Below are 23,203 nucleotides of genomic sequence, written 5' to 3'. Positions count from 1 at the left end.
AGGTAGTAAGGATAAGTGTGTGATGCAATACGCTGGATTTAGAAACAGCCATCGTCAATCATTTCCGCTATTGTTTCTATTACTACTGCAGCCTTGGAAGCTGAGTCTGCAGCTTGTCGGAAACGAGTGATACCACGTTTAATATGGGTTAATATTTTGCGGAAAGGTAAGCCCTTGAGTAAGGAAAGAACGGACTTTAAGTCGAGGTCTTCTTTAGAACTATCTTGAGGAAGGGCAGTAAGTGGCAGGGTGTGGGAAGAAGTGGAAGCTTCAGTATCTTCGGTATTTGTAATCATGGGTTGGATGGTGTCAGCAGGGGGAATCGAAGGATCCTTTGCTGAAGGTGTATAGAAACCTCGTTTGCTTATATTCGGTTGTTTCTTTGGCTGCTGTGCCGGCAATTTGAGAGCTTCAGAGTAAGATTTAAAGACTGGACAGCCACGGTAGTTTGCCGGATGATCTCCCTGACAGTTTGCACAATTGGCAGGTGTGGATGTGTATGTTTTACTGCAAGACTGCGTGAAATGTGATTGCCCGCATTTGAGACATCTCGGATGGGCTTGGCAGGTGTCTTGCGAATGTCCCAAGCGTTGGCACCTGTAACATTGCAGCACTGAAGGAGGTTTATATGGTTCAATTACGACTTTGTAATGTAGCAAGGTATTAATTGCGTATATCTCTTTGACAGCTGCAGTTCTTTCTAGAGCTATCAAGAACAGTGGCATCATTATTTTCTTGTCATCCGTCTTGCTTTTACGAGACATTTGGTGGACGCTGGTTGGTTTGTACCCCAGGCGGGAGAATTCTTCGTTTAGGTCGTCTAAATCTGTGTCAATAGGTAGTTTCCGGACAACTACCTTAATAGGTCGTTCATTTTTTGCTACACCTGTGGCATACTCAGTCTTCGTTTGCTCACAATAGGTTTTGATGGTGGTATAATCATCTTTGTTGGACGCTTGAATTCGAATGCGCTCTTTATTTGGCTGTGCTAATGGAGGCTCCTTCAATGTTCGTGAAAAGGTCTTTATGAAAGTATATGTATTTGTAATGCCGTATATGAAAATTGGAGGAGGCTTATGACTGTGCGGCTGCTTTGGCGGAGCAGTATTATTGCTGGCATTTGCATTATCTGCTTGGTTGGAAGACAAAACATCAAACCTGTTGCTGACTGGGAGAGGCAGATAGTCTGCCTTGTTGAGGTTTTCCAATGAAGACCTACGTCGCTTTAGTGTTCCAACTACTGTAAAGTCCATATCTTCAGGTTTATTTGAAGTAGACGGTTGTGAGGCACTTGATTGCTTAAGTGTATTTGATTTCGATTTGAGCTCCCCTGGAATGGCTGTTTGCTTCTTCTTGCCCAAGGGCAGAAGAAAGTCTTCTGGTTTGTATGTGGCCCGGATTATTTTACCCCTGGTAGCAGGAATCTTGGTCGATTGAGATTTTTTCTCAGATTTGGTGGATGTCTTCTGAGAAGCCATCTTTATTGTGAGAGTGGGCGATGGCGCCAGCTTACAAGAAGGGTAGTGGCGTTCCCAATAAATTTTATGATCTTAGAGCGGTGCTCTAGGTTTTTAATTTGCCAAGGTGCTTTTCCTCCGAAGAGGAAGCACTACTAATCGTTCGCCGGTATAAGTGCCAAAGTCGTCAACTATTTTTCTTCCTTCAGTTATCTCTACCTCCGAAGAGGAGAGTATCAAAATAACTCGTGAAACCTAAAGAATAGCAAGGTCGTCTAAAGATAAGATCAATTTAGTGTGTCCGCCTCCGTAGAGGCACAAAACAATTCGACGGTTGTTTCCTTTACCTTAATCAGGTAAGTAATCCAACCGTATGCAAGATGTTCGCGAATAAAATTCAATCAAGGGGGATGGAAAACCTAAATGACTTGTTTATTTTTCTCCGCCAGCTACGGATACCCTATTTTGTTACCTGGTTAGAGATTCCAGGTGGCCAGTTCAATGATGAGCACGGTCACGGTCACGGTCACGGTAATTTTGAGGTTTTGAGTAGAGTATCGGGCCGAAGCCCCTGACTCTATGAGTTAGATGGGATAAAAGATATATGTAACATGTGCAGGTAGTTGGGTGGGTAGTACTATTGTTTTGTTAGGCGTGGTAGACTACATCGGCAACTGTCGCAGAGTAGCTGATGATGATATCAGTGCGATCGCTGGCAAGATATTAAATGCGTGGCGTGCGATAGACATTTCGTAGAGCGAATTCGGTGCCGATGTCAGCTATTGCTGGATTAATGTGTCGGGGTAAAGTATGCCAGAACTTACTGTGAAGACGCCGCAGTAGTTCTCTAACAGTAGGAAGTTCCAAATCTTCCAGAATTTGTCTGTTCCGGGTATATCTGTCGTGACCAGTGATTATACGACTAGCTCTAGTTTGCACACTTTCAAGTGTTCGAAGGAGACTGTGTGAAGCGTGTTGCCAAGCAGGGCATGCATATGTGAGGGTGGACAGGACTATCATCTTAAGTATGTGAACGCGGACCTCATGAGAAATTGAACTGCAGCGAAAGATGGGATATAACGCTGAGATTTTTCGTAAAGCTCGTTGCTTGATGTTGCTGATATGTGCGGCGAAAGTTAGCCCACGGTCTAAAGTCACTCCCAAGTATTTGGCGTGGGTGGCTTGAGGAATATGTGCGTTCTCATAGATAAGATATCGAGGGACGCGGATGCGTCTTCGACTGTGGATGACAGCACAACTTTTGTCTGTATTTACTTTAATCCTCCAACGTCTTGCCCATTCCTGAAATCTTGTTAGTTGACGTTGCATATAGATGTAGCATTGTGCAAGAGAGCTACTGGTCGTAAAAAAGGCAGTATCATCGGCGTACGTTGCGAGAAAGCAATGTGGTAGGGTCGGAAGATCTGCTGTATACAGAGTATATAAAAGAGGTGAAAGTACAGTGCCCTTTGGAACTCCTGCTTTGATAGTCCTAGAGGAGGATTTGACACCGTCAACAGACACATGAAATTTTCTGGCAATGAGGTAAGAACGAAGTAAAAGCAGGAGACGATCTGGAAGACCTTGGGTATATAGTTTATATAATAGCCCTGCTAACCAGACTTTATCAAATGCTTTTGAGACATCCAGATATACTCCAAGGGTGTGTTGTTTTCTGTTGAAAGCCACTGTTAAGTGATCTACTACGCGTACGAGTTGCGTAGTAGTACTATGTTGTGCACGAAACCCAAACTGATGGGATGGTATGAGATCATTATTAACTACATACTGTCTTAGCCTCCAGAGTAACACACGCTCAAATAATTTACTTAAGTGTGACAAAAGACTGATCGGCCTATAGTTTTCCGGGAGCAGTGGATTTTTTCCAGGTTTGGGTATGATTATGATACGAGCTTCCTTCCAGGTCTTTGGGAAGTAGCATAGTTGAAGGATGGCATTAAATAAATAAGTTAAGAAGACCAGTAATTTCCTTGTTGGGTGTTTCAGTATCTCAGTTCGAATCCCATCAGGCCCAGATGCTGTCCTTGCCGGTAGACGTTTGATATGTCTTTCTATTTCCCGAGGTGTTACTAAAGTGATATCATCTGTAGGGTTTTGTTTTCTTATGGTGTATAAGGTAGTTCGAATGTGCTGTTGGAAATAAGGATCGAGAATTGCTCTATTGGGCTGGAACTGTTTTTCCAAAGAGTCGGCGAAAATATCCGCTTGCGACTGAGGGTCTTGAGGTAACTGTAACGTTTCGAAAAGTGTCTTCCCAGTATTGTTGGTTTTGTCGCATAGTCAGTATCTTGAGCTTTGCACGAGGTTTGTTACATAGTGTCTTATATGCTGGATGTAGAGTGTGCTGCCATCGACGCCTAGCCCAGCGTTTCAGATGAATATACAGGTGTAGATGAAAACTGTCGCATTGACCGGTTTGGGTTGAAGAGATTTTGATGGTGGTGCTCGCTGCCTCTGCAGTACGAAGTGCTAAGGTGACGTGATAAACTGCTTGTTCGATGTCCTCAATAGTGGCTGGTCTATCTCGTAGGTCGATCATATTGTTTAATTCCTGTTTAAATACATCCCAATCAGTTTCTGTTGTTTTGATGAGAGGGGTGATATGTGCGAGGCTGCGGTGTGAAACGTGGAAAATGACAGGATCGTGATCGGAGTCTAAATCCGAGATGACATAGGGATGTACAATAAAGGGTACATCTTTGCAAATAGCGACATCAAGAACATCGGGTTGACCACCGAATTTTGGATGGTAAGTCGGGTCTCGTGGAGCACTGATAATGAAATTAGACCTTAGGATATATTGGTGTAAGGCGTCCCCTGCGTTGTTAGGTTTAATTGAGTGCCATTCGCCATGCTTAGCATTAAGATCTCCAGCCAAGATGACTTTTGGTCCTAAGCTAGCTATGATATCAAAGTCTGTGGGCTCTAGCTGCGTGGTGGGGACTTGTACCCAGTGACCAATATTAGTGGAACGCCTGGAGTTATGAGCTCAACAGCAAGGGCCTCCAAAGTAAGTAGGGGTGGTATTGTTATCAATCTCACTGGGAATGACTTTTTGATGATAAGCTCCTTTCTGTCTACCCACTCTATCCTGTCTGTACACAATGCAATTAGGTAATCGCCAGCTAGTGATTCGAGCAGTAAAATTCGTTTCTTGTACAAACATATTATCAACTTTATGTTGGATGAGAAATCTAATAAGTAGGTGTTTCTGCCCTTCGAGACCATCTGCATTCCACATAGCAAGAATAAGGTAGTGATGGAGAACCTTGGATTTAGAAGCAGCCATCGTCAACCATTTCCGCTATAGTTTTTATTACAACTGCAGCCTTAGAAGCTGAATCGACTGCTTGTCGGAATCGTGTAATCCCACGTTTAATATGAGTTATTATTTTACGGAAAGGTAATTCCTTGAGGAAGGAAAGAACGGACTTTAAGTCCAGATCTTCTTTAGAGTTCCCTTGATTGAGTGCAGAAGTTGACTCGATGTTGGAAGAGATAGGAGCTTCAGGATCATTATCTGTAGCCATTGGCTGGTTATTAACAGAAGTGGGAATGGAGATTTTCTCTGCCGTTGGTTCTTGTAAATTTTTCTTGGGTGCTTCTGGGTGTTTCTTCGGCTGCTGTGCCAGTACTTTTAGTGCTTCAGAGTAAGACTTATATACCGGGCAACCACGGTAATTTGCCGGGTGATACCCCTGACAATTTGCACAAGTGGCGGGTGTTGATGTGTCTGGTTTACTGCAAGACTGTGTGAAATGCAGTTGTCCACATTTGAGACACCTCGGGTGAGCTTGGCAGGTATCTTGAGAATGCCCCAAGCGTTGGCACCTGTAACATTGCAGCACTGAAGGAGGCTTATATGGTTCGATCTGGACCTTGTAGTACAGCAAGTTATTAATGGCATATATCTCTTTAACAGCTGCAGTTCTCTCCAAAGCTACCAAGAACAGTGGCATCAGTATTTTCTTATCATCAGTCTTGCTTTTGCGAGACATTTGATGGACACTTATTGGTTTGAAGTCTAATCGTGTAAGTTCTGCCTTCAGGTCAACTAATTCGGTGTCAATAGGTAGTTTACGGACAACTACCTTTATGGGCCTTTCGTTTTTTGCTACTCCTGTGGCATATTCAGTTTTCGTTTGCTCACAATAAGCTTTGATAGCGTTATAGTCATCTTTGGTAGCCGCTTGAAGTCGGATGCGCTCCTTATTGGGCTGAGCTAAGGGAGGCTCCTTCAATGCTCGCGACAAGGTTTTTATAAATGTATATGTGTTTGTTATTCCGTATATGAAAATCGGAGGCGGCCTGAAACTGGAGAGCTTGTTAGTCGGTGCATTGTTGTTGCTGGTACTAGTATTATCTGTTTGCTCAGGTGACAAAATATCGAACCTATTACTGGTAGGAAGAGGTGGATATTCTTGGGTGCTATTATTTATTTTATCTGCCTTGTTGAGGTTCTCCAAAGAAGACCTTCGTCGCTTGAGTGTTCCCACTACTGTGAAATCCATACCTTCAGTGTTATGCGACGTTGATGGCTGCGATTCACTTGACTGTTTAACTGTAGTTGTCGTTTTCGCTTTTAGCTTCGCTGGGGCGGTTGATTGTTTCTTTTTGCCTAAAGGCAGAAGAAAATCTTCCGGTTTATACGTTGATCTTATTATTTTGCCCCTGATACTAGGATTCTTGGATGATTGTGCCTTTTTCTCTGTCTTGACTGGGGTCTTCTGAGAAGCCATCTTGATAGCGAAAGTGGGAGATGGCGCCAGCTTACCACTAAGAAGGGTAGTGGAGTTCTTAGGAAAAGATGTGTTCTTAGAGCGCTGCTCTAAAGTTGTACTTTAATATGACTTTTCCTCCGAAGAGAAAGCACAGAAAGTATTCGTTAGCCGGTAGAGATGCCTGAGTCGTCAACTGGTTTGTTCAATTACCTCTGCCTCCGAAGAGGAGAGTATCAAAATAAATCGTTAAGCCAAGAAGAATAGCTAAATCGTCAACAGAAAAGATCAATTTGGTGCGTTAACCTCCGTGGAGGTAATAAATATAATTCGACGGTTGTTTCCTCAGCCTCAAAGAGGCAAGTACTCCAACCGTATATACGAAGATCGCGACTAAAGTAAATCAATGGGGATAGAACGCCTAAGTGACTAGTTTATTTTTCTCCGCCAGCTACGGATACCCTATTTTTTTACCTGGTTAGAGATTCCAGGTGGCCAGTTCGAATGAAGAGGTCACGGTCACGGTCACGGTCACGGTAATGTTGTAGTTTTGTATAGAGTATCGGGCCGAAGCCCCTGACTCCATGAGTAGGACTGTATAAAAATATATAAAGATATGTTGGTAGTTAGTTGGAAATTACTATTGTTTTGTTATGGATGGAAGTCTACATCTGCAACTGTCGCAGAGTAGCTGATTATGTGTGCATTACGAGTTCTGGAAAGATATTAAAGAGTGGCGTACGATGGATGTTCCGGAGAGTGCATTCAGTGCCGATGTTAGCTATGGCAGGATTAATATATCTGGGTAAAGTACGCCAGAACTTACTGTGCAAATACCGTAGAACTGCTCTAACAGTGGGTAGCTCTAAATCTTCCAGAATCTGTCTGTTTCGTGTGTATCTGTCGTGACCAGTGATTATACGACCAGCCCGAGTTTGTACACTTTCAAGTGCTTGTATATGACTTGCTGAAGCATGTTGCCAGGCGGGGCATGCATAAGAGATTGTAGATAGGACTATCATCTTGAAGATGTGAACTCGAACCTCATGGGAAAGTGAACTGCAGCGAAAGATGGGGTATAACGCTGAAATTTTTCGTAAGGCCCTTTGTTTGATGTCCCTGATGTGAGCGGCGAATGTTAAACCACGGTCTAAGGTTACACCCAAATATTTGGCGTGCAGAGCGTGAGGAATACGAGCATTTTCATAGGTTAAATTTCGTGGAACACGGATGCGTCTCTTACTGTGAATGACAGCACAGCTTTTGTCTGCATTGATTTTAATCCTCCAACGTCTTGCCCATTCCTGAAAACCATTTAGTTGTCGTTGCATGTAGATGTAGCACTGCGCAAATGAGCTACTGGTCGTGAAAAAGGCAGTATCATCAGCATATGTTGCGAAAAAGCAATGCGGTAAGGTCGGGAGATCTGCCGTGTATATATTATATAAGAGCGGTGAAAGTACAGCACCCTGTGGAACACCTGCTTTGATAGATCTAGACGTGGATTTGACACCGTCAACAGACACATGAAATTTTCTGCCCATGAGATATGAATGAAGTAAGAGTAGAAGACGATCCGGAAAACCTTGAGTGTATATCTTATATAATAGTCCTGATAACCAGACTTTATCAAAGGCTTTTGAGACATCTAGGTAGACTCCAAGAGTGTGTTGTTTCCTGTTAAAAGCCGCTGTTAAGTGGTCCACCACTCGTACGAGTTGTGTAATAGTGCTATGTTGGGCACGAAACCCAAACTGATGGAAAGGTAGGAGGTCTCTATTAACTACATGTTGTTTCAGCCTCGAAAGTAACACACGTTCAAAGAGTTTACTCAAGTGCGACAGAAGACTTATCGGTCTATAGTTTTCCGGGAGCAGTGGATTCTTTCCAGGTTTGGGGATTGTGATGACACGGGCTTCCTTCCAGGTCTTGGGGTAGTAACATAATTGAAATATGGCGTTAAATAAATAAGTTAAAAAGACCAGTAGTTTTCTAGTTGGATGTTTTAGAATCTCAGATCGAATCCCATCGGGCCCAGATGCTGTCTTTCCTGGCAGACATTTTAGGTGTCTTTCTATTTCCCGAGGTGTTACTATGGTGATGTCATGTGTTGGGTTTTGTGTCCTTATGCTATATAGTGTGGTTCGGATGTGCTGTTTGAGGTAGGGATCAAGGCGTGTTCTGTTAGGCTGGAACTGTTCTTCCAGAGAGTCAGCGAAAATGTTCGCTTGCGACTGAGGATCTTGTGTCAGTCCTTGAGGTCCTTGTATGACTCTAGCTTTGGAAGCATTTGTAGAACGTTGGAATGATTTGGAGTATGTCCAAATTTTACGGTCATTTACTGTGACATTTTGAAAAGTGTTTTCCCAGTATTGTTGATTTTGTCGCGTTGTCAGTAACTTGAGATTGGCACGCAGTTTGTTCCACAGCGTTTTGTATGCTGGATGTAGTGTATGCTGCCATCGACGTCTAGCCCAACGTTTTAGATGAATATAGAGTTGTATGTGGAAACTGTCACATTGTCTGGTTTGCATTGGAGAGATTATGGACGTGGAGCTCGCTGCCTCTGCTGTGCGAAGTGCTAACGTGATGTGAGAGACCGCTTGGTCGATGTCCTCAACGGTGGCGGGTCGATCTCGCAGATCGATCATAGTGTTTAGTTCTTGTTTGAAAAGATGCCAGTCAGTTTCTATTTGCTTGGAGATAGGGGCAGGATGAGCGATGCTGCGGTGCGAAACGTGAAAAATGACTGGATCGTGGTCAGAATCTAAATCCGAAATGACATAAGGATGAACACTAAATGATACATCTTTGCAAATAGCGACGTCAAGAACATCGGGTTGTCCGCCGAATTTTGGATGATGAGCTGGGTCAGGTGGAGCACTGATGATGAAGTTGGAGGTAAGTAGATATTGATGTAAATCATCTCCAGCAGTGTTTGGAGTAATCGAGTTCCATTCTCCATGTTTAGCATTGAGATCTCCAGTTAAGATGACTTTTGGCCCTAAGTTAGCAATGACATCGAAGTCTGTGGGCTCTAGTTGTGTGGCCGGGGACCTGTACCCGGTAACCAATATTAATGGAACACCTGGAGTTATTAATTGAACAGCAAGTGCCTCCAAAGTAAGTAAGGGTGGTATTGTAATCAACTTGACTGGGAATGTCTTTTTGATGATAAGTAGTAATCCTCCTTTCTGTCTGCCTACTCTATCCTCTCGGTACACAATGTAATTGGGTAGTCGCCAAGTAGTGATACGAGCAGTAAAGTGTGTTTCTTGTACAAACATGACATCAACTCTATGGTGCGTGAGAAATCTAATTAGCATTTGTTTCTGTCCCTCGAGACCATCTGCATTCCAAGTAGCGAGGACAAGTGTGTGATGTAGGACGCGGGAGTTAGAAACAGCCATCGTCAACCATTTCCGCTATTGTTTCAATGACTACTGCAGCCTTGGAAGCTGAGTCTGCTGCTTGTCGGAAACGTGTAATACCACGTTTGATGTGTGTTAATATTTGGCGGAAAGGTAATTCTTTGAGGAAAGAAAGAATGGACTGTATGTCCAGGTCTTCTTTAGGGCTCTCTTGTTGTAGAGTAGAAGCTGAGTTGGTGTGGGATGAAGTGGGAGCTTCAGCGTCGTCACCATCCGTAGCCACAGGTTGGACATTGACAATGGTGGGAATGGAAATTGCCTCATCTGATGGGTTTTCGGATCGTTTTTTGGCCTTATCTGGTTGTTTCTTTGGTTGCTGTGCTGGCAATTTTAGAGCCTCGGAGTAAGATTTAAATACCGGGCAACCGCGGTAATTAGCCGGGTGATCTCCCTGACAATTTGCACAAGTGGCGGGTGTGGATGTATCTGGTTTACTGCATGACTGTGTGAAATGCAGTTGCCCACATTTAAGACACCGCGGGTGGGCTTGACATGTGTCTTGAGAATGTCCCAATCGTTGGCACCGATAACATTGTAGGACTGAAGGAGGCTTATAGGGTTCGACTTGGACCTTGTAATGGAGCAAGTTATTAATTGCGTAGATCTCTTTAACAGTTGCAGTTCTCTCCAAAGCAACCAAGAACAATGGCATCAGTATTTTCTTGTCATCCGTCTTGCCCTTGCGAGACATTTGATGGATGCTTGTCGGTTTGTAGCCCAATCTTGTAAATTCTTCTTTCAGGTCATCCAATTCGGTGTCAATAGGTAGTTTTCGAACAACTACCTTAATAGGCCTTTCAGTTTTTGCTACCCCTGTGGCATATTCAGTGTTCGTTTGTTCACAATAAGTCTTGATAGTTATATAATCGTCTTTGTTAGCCGCTTGAAGTCGAATGCGCTCTTTGTTGGGCTGTGCTAAGGGAGGCTCCTTCAATGCTCGTGACAGGGTCTTTATAAATGTATATGTGTTGGTAATTCCGTATATGAAGATTGGAGGCGGCTTGGAAATGGAGGCCTTGTTCGTCACTGCAGTGTTATTGATGGGTCTATCATTATCTGTTTGTTCGGGGGACAAAGCATCGAACTTGTTACTGGTGGGAAGTGGAGGATATTCTTGAGTGCTGTTAATTTGTTTTTCTGCTTTTTTGAGATTGTCCAAAGACGACCTACGTCGCTTTAGTGTCCCTACGACAGTGAAGTCCATATCTTCGGTGTTATTTGACGTTGATGGTTGCGAAGCACTTGGCTGCTTATGTGTAGGAGCTTTCAATTTTGTCTTCGGTGGAACGTTTGTTTGCTTGGGTTTACCCAATGGCAGAAGGAAGTCTTCAGGTTTATAAGTTGCTCGTATTATTTTGCCCCTGATACTAGGATTTTTGTTTGATTGTGCCTTTTTCTCAGATTTGATCGGTGTCTTCTGAGAGGCCATCTTGATAGTTAACGTAGGAGATGGCGCCAGCTTACCACAAAAAGGTTAGTGACAATCCCTGTGGATATTCTTGACTTAGAGCAAAGCTCTAAGTTTAGAGTTTGTTAAGGTACTCTTTCCTCCAAAGAGGAAGCACTAACGTAATCGTTCGCCGGTATAAGTGCCAAAGTCGTCAACTATTTTCTTCCTTCAGTTATCTCTACCTCCGAAGAGGAGAGTATCAAAATAAATCGTAAGCCTAGAGAATAGCAAGGTTGTCAACAATCAAGATCAAATCAAGGTGTCAACCTCCGTGGAGGTACGAAAATACAATTCGACGGTTGTTTCCTAAACCCCAAAGAGGCAAGTAATCCAACCGTATATACGAAGATCGCGAATAAAATCAATAAATGGGGATGGAAAAACTAAATGACTTGCTTATTTTTCTCCGCCAGCTACGGATACCCTATTTTTTTTACCTGGTTAGAGATTCCAGGTGGCCAGTTCAAAATGAAGAGCACGGTCACGGTCACGGTCACGGTAATGCTGAAATTGTGTGAAGAGTATCGGGCCGAAGCCCCTGACTCCATGAGTAAAATGGCATAAAGAATATATATAGATGTGTAGGTGGCTTGTTGGGTATTAATATTGTTTTATTATGTCTGAAAGTCTACATCTGCAACTGTCGCAGAGTGGCTGATGATGTAATTACGGGCTATGGAAAGATGTTAAATACGTGGCGTGCGATGAACATTCCGTAGAGCGCATTCGGTGCCGATGGTGGCTATAGCTGGGTTAACATGTCTTGGTAAAGTATGCCAGAACTTATGATGGAGGTGCCGTAGAACTTCTCTAACAGGAGGCAGCTCTAGATCTTCCAGAATTTGTCTGTTGCGTGTATATCTGTCGTGACCAGTGATGATGCGACCGGCCCTCGTTTGCACACTTTCGAGTGTTTGAAGATGGCTATTAGAAGCATGTTGCCAGGCAGGACATGCATAAGAAAGTGTGGACAGGACTATCATCTTAAATATGTGCACGCGAACCTCATGAGAGATTGAACTGCAGCGAAAAATGGGGTACAATGCCGAGATTTTCCGTAATGCTCGTTGCTTTATATCTTTGATGTGTGGGGCGAACGTGAGCCCATGATCTAATGTCACACCCAAATATTTCGCATGCGTGGCGTGAGGAATGTGTGCGTTCTCATATATTAGATTTCGAGGGGCGCGGATGCGTCTTCTACTGTGGATGACAGCGCAACTTTTGTCGGCATTTACTTTAATTCTCCAGCGCCTTGCCCATTCCTGAAAACTGTCTAGTTGACGTTGCATATAGATGTAGCACTGTGCAAGTGAACTACTTGTTGTGAAAAAGGCGGTATCATCGGCATACGTTGCGAAAAAGCAGTTTGGTAAAGTCGGAAGATCTGCTGTATAGAGATTATATAAGAGCGGTGAAAGTACAGCGCCTTGTGGAACACCTGCTTTAATTGGCCGAGACGAGGATTTGACACCATCAACCGACACATGAAATGATCTGCCAATGAGATAAGAGCGAAGTAAATGCAGAAAACGATCCGGAAAACCTTGTGTGTATAGCTTATATAATAATCCAGCTAACCATACTTTATCAAATGCTTTTGACACATCCAGGTATACTCCAAGGGTGTGGTGTTTTCTATTGAAAGCCACTGTTAAGTGATCAACTACTCGTACGAGTTGGGTAGTAGTGCTATGTTGAGCACGAAACCCAAACTGATGGAAGGGTAGAAGATCACTGTTGGCGACATGTTGTTTCAGCCTCCAGAGGAACACACGTTCAAATAATTTACTTAAGTGTGACAGAAGACTTATTGGCCTATAGTTTTCCGGAAGTAGCGGATTCTTTCCGGGTTTAGGGATGGTGATGATACGAGCTTCCTTCCAGGTCTTTGGGAAGTAGCATATTTGAAAGATGGCATTAAATAAATATGCCAAAAAGACCAGTAATTTTCGAGTTGGATGTTTCAGTATCTCTGGTCGAATCCCATCAGGCCCAGATGCTGTCTTTGTCGGTAGACATTTGATGTGTTTTTCTATTTCCCGTGGTGTAACTGGGTTGATGCCATGTGTAGGGGTTTGAGTTCGTATACTATATAAGGTAGTTCTAATGTGCTGGTGGAAATAAGGATCAAGTTGGCCTCTATTGGGCAGGAACTGTGCTTGCAGAGAGTCAGCGAAAGTAGCTGCTTGCAACTGCGGGTCTTGAGTCAGTCCTTGTGGTCCTTGGAGGACTCGAGCTCTGGAAGCATTAGTAGCCCGTTGGAAGGATTTAGAGTATGTCCAAATTTTACGATCATTTACTGTGAGGTTGCGAAAAGTATCTTCCCAGTACTGTTGGTTTTGTCGCTGAGTCAGCATCTTGATCTTTGCTCGCAGTTTATTCCACAGTGTCTTGTAGGCTGGATGAAGTGTGTGCTGCCAGCGACGTCTAGCCCAACGTTTTAAATGAATATAGAGTTGCAGATGTAGACTGTCGTATTGACCTGTGAATGAAGAGCGACCGAGCTCTAACCTATAACCTTAGTTTTCACACCTTTGATTTACGGTTATTTGTGATTTCTCGTTTATAACAAAGACAACTATTTTTAAAAGAGTGTACTTTATATAAATTACTTAAAGAAATATTTTTCACAAAGTTTACCCTTTTAAATTATTGTTCAAAGGCCTTTGCCTTTAATAAGCTTTCTCCGAAATAAATGCAAATGAATTGTGCTTCCATCTTTGGAGCGCTTTTAAACTACATGTATATGTTTGTGGCCAGTGTTTTCGACAATGAGATATTGGAAACTACAGGCTCTAGAAAGATGACGTTTTCACTTATCGATTGCAAATTTCATGTAGATTGTCCAGTTCTAATCAAATATTTAAAAAAAAACATAGCCACTATTTCTTTATTACATTTTTACGGGTAGATTGGAAGTGTTGAAATTAAAAAAAAAAACTAAAGCATCACATCCTAAGCATTATACATTCCGACACCACACTGTTGTATATATGGGTTGTATATGTATTAGGCGTTTGTTTAATGGCCAAATAATAATGGAAACGGAGGATAACTATTTCTCCAGTCTAAGATAAACCTTTTTTGGGGAGTGTTTTGCCCAATAAACACCATATATAACTGACATTATAATTAATTGTGTATGTAATGTATTTGCTTATTACATACTGCATGCAACAAGAAAGAAAACACTGCTCATACATGAATTAGAACCTCCAACCGGAAGTAGGCTCTGATCTTGCAAACGGTGAGAGATATTGAGAAAAATAATCGAAAAAACACTCTATTTTATGATACCCCTTGGTTTTTGAAAAAAATCAATGCGTCTTTCACTTGTGTCTGTAAAGGGACATGTACACATGTTGTAAGTAATGATAAGGATATTTATGCTCATATGCGAAAGATGCGCTGTGTAGAGAGCGCAGGTTCAGCTAGTATTCACTTAAAGTATTAATTACGTACGTTTCAAGCTGCAAATACTCTTTCGTAGCTAATACATTTTGGGGGAGCCGTATCTGTGATCGATTCACTTTTTCGTCTTTAGTTCTCTTTTAAGTGTTAAATGATAGAGGTATCTTAGGCATGTTACAGAAGCTTTGAAATGACTTTCTTTTTCATTAAATATTGCTTACTTTAGAGTTTGGGATACATTTGTAATTACATTAGTCACCTTCAGTGGAAAAATACCAAAGTCGTAGCGATATTGGTCACCAGTCTGTAATGATATTCAATTAACTTTTAGTACAAGTAATTATTTATCTACTATCAAATTGTTATTTGGCGAGCTATGTGTCTCCTGAAACTAGTGAACTGCTGCAACACGATTGTAAGCCAGCGCGATGATAATGATTTAGATCTGTGAAAGTATTCACACTGTTTTCAATTCTTTTGAAAGTGGCCTGCCAGTAATAACGGAATTCCTATGATGGTGATAATAGTAATGATATAGTTAGATTGCTTAGCTACATATTGTTGGTAATATTTGTTGATGATTTTTACTTCCATTGATTTAGAATTTTCAGCAGTTAAAATATTTTCCCTAGCATTAATAATATATATATTGTTTAAACATGTATTACTTAATCTTTCTAGCAAATATAATATAAATCAATCGCAAATGAATTATATCAAGTTCCTTCATTATTTATATTAATGCTTTAGAGAAGAAAAATATGCACTACAATTTAGCAAATTTGAAGATGAATTCTGAAAAGATTTAGAAATCGCTCTTAGTTAATCTAATATAAGATCGTTCCTTATCGAATGTTCATATTCTCGTTCGCTAATTAATGATTTATATCTGTGTTCGTTAATCAATGGTTTATTTCTGTGTTCGCTAATTAATGGTTTATTTCTGTAGTGTTTTATGAATAAAGGAACAAGTGAAAAATTTTAGAGAATATCTTTTCCACAAGAGCAACAAAATGGGAAAATTTATTTGGAAAATGACGTATGGCAAGATAGGCCCCCACTTTAGAAAATTGAAACAATGACTAGGTCATTCGTTTGTACTACGTTTGTACCGTTTGTACCGAACATATTTTCGTTTGTACCATTTTCCTTATAGGGGTACCTGAGAGGTCAACTGGGAGGACTATCTTGGCGCCAAGATAGTCCCCCGGTATCACAGCACAAAAAATTGGAATACACCATTCGAAAGCATATCGTTTGTACCGTTTGTACCGAAAAGAGTTTTGTTTGTACCCTGATAGTTTTCGAGAAAGAGGGGATGACATTTGGGGGGGCTATCTTGGCGCCAAGATAGCCCCCCCTTATCACAGCACAAAAAATTGGAATACACCATTCGAAAGCAAATCGTTTGTACCGTTTGTACCGAAAAAAGTTTTGTTTGTACCCTGATAGTTCTCGAGAAACAGGGAATGACATTTGGGGGACTATCTTGGCACCAAAATAGCCCCCCCGTATCACAGCACAAAAAATTGGAATACACAATTTGAAAGCAAATCGTTTGTACCGTTTGTACCGAAAAAAGTTTTGTTTGTACCCTGATAGTTTTCGAGAAAGAGGGGATGATATTTGGGGCGGGGGCTATCTTGGCGCCAAGATAGCCTCCCCGTATCACAGCACAAAAAAATGGAATACACCATTCGAAAGCAAATCGTTTGTACCATTTGTACCGAAAAAAGTTTTGTTTGTACCCTGATAGTTTTCGAGAAACAAGGAATGATATTTTGGGCGGGGGGCTATCTTGGCGCCAAGATAGCCCCCCGTATCACAGCACAGAAATTTGAAATACACCATTCGAAAGCAAATCGTTTGTACCGAAAAAAGTTTTGTTTGTAACCTGATAGTTTTCGAGAAAGAGGGGATGATATTGTGGGCGGGGGCTATCTTGGCGCCAAGATAGCCCCCCCGTATCACAGCACAAAAATTTGAAATACACCATTCGAAAGCAAATGGTTTGTACCGTTTGTACCGAAAAAAGTTTTGTTTGTACCCCGATACTTTTCGAAAAACAGAGGATGATATTTGGGGGGGCTATCTTGGCGCCAAGATAGCTCCTCCGTATAACAGCACAAAAAATTGGAATACACCATTCGAAAGCAAATCGTTTGTACCGTTTGTACCGAAAAAAGTTTTGTTTGTACCTTGATAATTTTCAAGAAAGAGTGGATGGCGTTTGGGAGGCTATCTTGTACGCAAGATTGGCCCCCCTAATATGTAGTTTTTCCATGCCCATTAATAAGTATTATGTGTCTATTCATGTGAATTTATGTGAATTTAGATCTTTTGATGTACATATCCAAATGAAAAGAAGGACTTGTTGGGAATAACGCAACGTGAAAACTTAATCGGCAAGTGGGAAAACAGTGTGAGTTCAAAATAAGCCATTTTGAGTTAAAGGCGAAAATAACACTAAAGATGTAGAACTACAAGTTGTAATGAAGAACAGTACAATTTGGAAGCCCTCGCACGTTATAACAGAATGCTATAATGTCGACTGTACATTTGTGGCATTAACAAACGAAAGTTCTTTCTTCAAACATCTCAAAATGCGTTTTGTGCACTAGTACTGTTTTCCCGACCAACGATTCAATTAAATTTAATCTATTTGTGCTCTTTTCCGTAAATAAATACCGTAAAAAGCATAACGAAGTGTGTACAAATTCAGAAAGAAACTGTATTTACAGAAATAATCTTAAAGAAAAAAAACTAAAAGATGAAATGTTTGCTCACCTAAACTGCGTCCTTCCACGTTTCAGCTTTACACCAACTGAAAAAATTAGCTGTTTATATCTGTCACATTAACGGCTCGAGAAGTTTGCCGCTTTCATAGACAATAGACGAAAGCAAATAGGCCATTGCTGAATAATACGTATTTACTTAAGGAAAAGGAAAAGGAATAGAGAAAATTTAATTCAATCGGTGAGTGGAAAACTACTATAGTCCACAAAACGCATTTTGAGATATTTGTAAAAATAACTTTCGTTAGTTAATGCACAAATGTACACTTGACATTATAGCATTCTGTTATAACGTGCAAGGTCTTGCAAATTGCACTGCTCTTCATTACAACTTGTAGTACTACATCTTTAGTGTTATTTTTGCCTTTACTTCAAAATGGTTTATTTTGAACTCACACTGTTTTCCCACTCGCCGATTCAATTCTAACGTTGAGTTATTACTGAAAAATTCATTTTTTTATTTTGATATGCAGAACCAGAATTCTAAATACACATTAATTCACATGGATAAACATATGATACTTATTAATGGACATGGAAAAAGTACACATTAGGGGGCCTATCTTGCGTACAAGATAGCCCCCAAATTTCATCCCCTGTTTCTCGAGAACTATCAAGGGACAAACAAAACTTTTTTCGGTACAAACGGTACAAACGATTTGCTTTCGAATGGTGTATTCCAATTTTTTGTGCTGTGATGCGGGGGGCTTTGGCGCCAAGATAGCCCCCCGCAACAAATATCATCCTCTCTTTCTCGAAAACTATCAGGGTACAAACAAAACATTTTTCGGTACAAACGGTACAAACGATTTGCTTTCGAATGGTGTATTCCAATTTTTTGTGCTGTGATGCGGGGGGGCTTTGGCGCCAAGATAGCCCCCCGCCCCAAATATCATCCCCTCTTTCTCGAAAACTATCAGGGTACAAACAAAACTTTTTTCGGTACAAACGGTACAAACGATTTGCTTTCAAATTGTGTAGTCCAATTTTTTGTGCTGTGATACGGGGGGGCTATCTTGGCGCCAAGATAGCCCCCCAAATGTCATCCCCTGTTTCTCGAAAAGTATCAGGGTACAAACAAAACTTTTTTCGTTACAAACGGTACAAACGATTTGCTTTCGAATGGTGAATTTCAAATTTATGTGCTGTGATACGGGGGGGCTATCTTGGCGCCAAGATAGCCCCCCAAATGTCATCCCCTGTTTCTCGAAAACTATCAGGGTACAAACAAACCTTTTTTCGGTACAAACGGTACAAACGATTTGCTTTCGAATGGTGTATTCCAATTTTTTGTGCTGTGATACGGGGGGCTATCTTGGCGCGAAGATAGCCTCCCCAAATGTCATCTCCTGTTTCTCGAAAACTATCAGGGTACAAACAAAACTTTTTTCGGTACAAACGGTACAAACAATTTGCTTTCGAATGGTGTATTCCAATTTTTTGTGCTGTGATACGTGGGGTCTATTTTGGCGCCAAGATGGCCCCCCCAGTTGACCTCTCAAGTATCCCTATAAGAAAAATGGTACAAACGAAAATATTTTCGGTACAAACGGTACAAACGTAGTACAAACGTATGACCTAGTCATTGTTTCAATATTCTAAAGTGGGGGGCTATCTTGCCATACGTGGAAAATGTGACATAATGCGAAATATGACAACAAAATAGTTTCAAATTATTAGTACGAAAAACTCGTGCCCCTATTCATTGATTAATTTAATTTAATTCTGTCATACTCGAATAATAGTATAAACAGTAGCTTCTAACTTTAATCCAAACTTGTAAATGTTTGTTAACGAATGCTTTTATGCTGCTGAACGTGAAAATTGACAAAATACTTCCTTTACTTTTATATGTGTATGAGTTAAGTGTGTATAAATTTTACTTAATACTTTAAATATCAAACTATACAACATAAATATTCTTATGATACCGCTAAATATGTTGCTTTATTACTCTGAAGAAGTGCTTTCAATAACGTTAAAACTAGTGAAAAATGTAATTTTTTAGTTTTATGTCCCACAGTGTGCCTACTAAGCTAAAGGAGAGGGTGACGATGAGAAATGAATGAAATGATGGATTGAAGAAGGTGGAAGGAAACGGAAGAAACCAGTTACAACCCATGTATACATTGTCTCAAAAAGGTTGGGCGCATTCCTCATTGTGGTTTTGAGGTAAAAATTGTCTAAGTAAAACTTCGGGTATCTTCGGGAATAAGTAAACCAGGTTCGAATCTCCAAGCCAGCCTTTGCAATCGGCAAAAAGTTTGCAGATGTGTTTTTCTTCTTTTAAATATAATAAGACTTGTTATGAAACGTTGAAAAAGCAACATTGATTGAAATACTTAATGCTACAATATTTTGAAACCTTGTATTAATGTCAACACACGCTTGTTTGTCATTTAGCTCTCCATACGTAATGGAAAATTTAGATACGTAAACAAATCTTTCCATATGTAAACCAATGCCCAAACTTACAACATAGAACATAATTATCGCCTGAGTACTAAAATGAAAGTGAAAGTAGAACAAAAACAGCGTTTGTAGTAGATATGAATGTCATAATTTTCTTGAGAACCGTTATACATCGCTAGAAGCATGTTTCCAGAAGTGCTTGTGTTATCTCACTGGTAAGCTGTCGGATTTCAAATCATAAGGTTGAGAGTTCGATACCCATTTGGATCAATACTTTTTTAAAATTATATTTTCAGTAATGCATGAAAAAGTATATAAAATAATTACATTAAAAAAATACATCAGTTATATATATATATATATATATATAACATAATCATTACAGTACATAGTAATTATTATGTTTAAAATATAACACCTGAAATAGATAGGTGTTCACAATAGGTTGGTATTATATATGAGAATGTTAAATACAAGTTAAGAAACTCGCTCAATAGCAATAAATAAATCATGTAGTGTATTTATTTGCAACTATTTGTCATATAGAGGGTACTTCTCAACACTCATAATACAGATGTCATTTATGTTCTTGAAAAATTATTCGATGCATAAACAGAGGGTATAAACAGAGAATCCAAAGTCGCAACGCTCGGAAAAAAATCATGAACCCCAAAGGTCACGTGAGCAGACAGGAATTGTCCTTATGAAGCATTCCACAGCAGAAAGTATTTACATAGATTTTCAATTCAATTCCTGATATACGGTTTTGCAATGTGGAAGTGGTGATACCTTCCGTCGCTCTCTCTTACCCGCTCGCTTATTCTCTATTTATGCAGAATATAAAAGTGGACGTATGTGTGTGTTTCAAAAATATTCTGATATATCTAAAGCAATTTTAGCTATATTTCTTACAGTCTGGAAAATAGTAGTGTCGGGATATCTAGAGCAATTTTAGCTATGTTTCTTACAGTCTGGAAAAGAGTACTGTCGGGATACCTATCAAAAATGCTAGAAACGGGTCCATATTAGTATCGAATCCATTGTTTTGTGGTCGCTTACGTGAATAGTTCTACTTTCAATTCAAGTCATATTAAGCTCCCATTAGCACTCAGGGTGGTTACGTAGCGACATAAAAATATCGAAATCAACCGATATTACAATCGAATCGTAAGTTTTCGTCGCCGCTATCAGTGCTTCATTTCACATTAGTCCACATTAGTCCACATTTCACATTAGTCCCATTGCCTAGAAGGGAACATGGTTGCAGAGTGCAAAGTTTAAAACTTGAATACTATTTTATTTTTTTCCGTATGAAAAAGTTAAAAATCAAGAGCAAATATACTATTTCATGAACAATCCTCTTTTACCGTTCTAATATGTTTAATAATAGCGTAAGAAATGTAAAAATAATTCAGAACATGTTTCCCATTTGTTATTTTTTGTTACGTAATTGTAGCTGTAGCATGTAGTGAGTGGTATTTAACTGTAATAAATTCACTAATTAAGCATATTCGAATTAAGTTTTATTTTTAAGTTAGGGATGAAGGGGCGAGGAAATATGTAGTTGTTGGAGGCGCCGAGAGCAAAAGTGCGTAAGGACACCGAGCTTTTAAATGCAACACTGGTCGCTAAATTGATTGGTAGAAATTTTAATGTCATTTAAACCAAATTTAGTCCTAAAGGTGGCCGTATCCGTTTGCTCTCCTAGGAGAAATGAAAGGGGCTGACATCAAAATTTAAAAAAAAGACCGACATTAGTGTTGAATCCATAATTTTCGAGGTGGATTAGATAAAGAGTGGCACTCTAGGTGTCACGTAAGTTAAGCCCTCATTAGCACCCTGAAGAGGAGTGTGAAATTTTGACATGTAGAAGTAATTGAAAAGGACCAAAGGTAGTGTCGAATCCATATCTTTCGGGGTCCCCAAGTTCATTGGGAGCAGTTATGATGGCCTTTACGTTCAACTTCCGGTAGGAGTAAAATCCCCTAGCACATCTAATAAGGAGAGTCAAAAGTCGAGTAACATATACAATGATTTAAAACGACCGATATTAATGTAGAGTCCTTAGTTGTTTCGTTATCACCGAGATAAATAGCAACTGAACTAGTATCACCGAGTACTGAATAGTATCGCCGAGATACTTCTGAACGAACATGTCAGCTGGATTTTGAATTTACAGGGGCAGCATTGAAGGCATTGCTCGCACAGCTCTAAGTATTTTAATCTTTCTGTATAAGTGTATACTCTAGTGTAACTCCTTAATGTCTGGGGCAACGTTTACCTAACTTGGGGGACATATTACTTTCAATCTCAGAAGAAAATATTGTAGTAGTATGAAGTTATGGAAGTTGGGAGGTGTGACATGTATAATTAATGTAAATCAACTGATCTTAGTAGGTTATCCATAATTTTCTCTGTCATTGAGATGGATAGTGATGCGCAGAATGGAATTACATCCAAATTCATCCCCATCTTTACAGGATGATGGCCTGGGAGAGCTAAAAATAGATCTCAAAAATTACTGAAATATTTATCGAATTTATAGTTTTCGGGGTTGGGCGTTTCTAATAACTTTGGAAGTTAGTTTGTACCCACTTCACGATGGGTGTTTTTCACCGTGAGAAAAATGACCATTTCAACTAATATATCAAGCCAAACTTCGCAATCGACGAAAAAATTGTGTGGATGTATGTTTCGTCTTTTAAATGAAAGAAGTCATGTTAAAATCAAAGATGGAGTTGGTCAATGGGTCGGTTGGTCAGTGGGTGAAATGCGACAAGATTTGTGAGTGGGTCAAAAGGACGTGACCTACTGCGAAACACCACTCACCGTGACTCACACTCAACCTCCGACCCATTATGTTCAGTGCATTGTAGACGTCTTCTGAACACTGGTGAGCTTTTATACATTTTACTTTCAAGATCTCCATTTTTTCTTTTGTCATTTGTTTCTAATAAAAAGTTTAGTCACTTTTGGATTTTCATAGGACAGAAGGAGTTGGATTTTGGTATGCGGCCTGTGAGCATCTAGAGGAGCTAATTGCTTGAAAAATATTTTTGAATCACCTGTAACATATGAATTATATTATAACTCACTCACTAACTAACTAACTCTATGGCCTATGGAACCCGGAGGATCAATGCCGCGTTCACAACAGCTCACCACTGACTTCTATCCTTAGCTAATTGGATCCAGTTTTACTTTGTATTCCAATAACTGCGAGATCCATCTTAATATTTTCCTACAATCTGCGCCTAAGCTTTCCTAATGGTCGTTTTCCGATGGGTCTTCCAAAAAGACTTTGGAAGCGTTTCTACTTCCTTCCATTCTAGCTACATGACTTGCCCACCTAAGCCTCCTAGACTTGACGACCCTAATAATGTTGGGTGAACCATATAAATTATGTAGTTCCTCGTTATGAAGTTTCCGCCATTCCCCATTCCCGTTCCTCTTGGGTCCGAATTTTTTCTCAGGGTCTTGTCCTCAAATACTATCAATCTATGTT

The sequence above is a fragment of the Thermobia domestica genome, chromosome 2 (genome assembly GCF_964235325.1).
Source record: "Thermobia domestica chromosome 2, izTheDome1.hap1.1, whole genome shotgun sequence".
In the NCBI taxonomy this organism is placed as follows: domain Eukaryota; kingdom Metazoa; phylum Arthropoda; class Insecta; order Zygentoma; family Lepismatidae; genus Thermobia; species Thermobia domestica.
This window is presented reverse-complemented; position numbering follows the sequence as displayed.